The sequence below is a fragment of the Penaeus monodon genome, chromosome 28, assembly GCF_015228065.2.
Source record: "Penaeus monodon isolate SGIC_2016 chromosome 28, NSTDA_Pmon_1, whole genome shotgun sequence".
Taxonomy (NCBI): domain Eukaryota; kingdom Metazoa; phylum Arthropoda; class Malacostraca; order Decapoda; family Penaeidae; genus Penaeus; species Penaeus monodon.
The window spans coordinates 4,120,720-4,121,003 of record NC_051413.1 but is presented as its reverse complement, the minus strand read 5'-3'; positions in this window follow the sequence as shown (position 1 = coordinate 4,121,003).

The window sequence follows — 284 nt, the reverse complement described above, 5'->3', positions numbered from 1 at the left end:
TATACATTCCATCTTTATAAAGTGTAACCACGATGATGAAACTGTGCCGATGCGCTGTCCTTTGTCAAGACTTACAAAGAAAACAAACAAGTGTGAAATTAGTCCAAATTAATTTCTTTGCCCTCTGTGTGTTTTTCCTATTATATTCTCAGATGATAAGTTGTGTAAAAAACACTAGCAGGATAGGATTTCCCGGAGAAAATATGTTGCATAAAAGGCACATGAGGAATTTGCAATTTGTATAATCACGATTATGAATAATACAAGGGGCCTTCACTGAATTA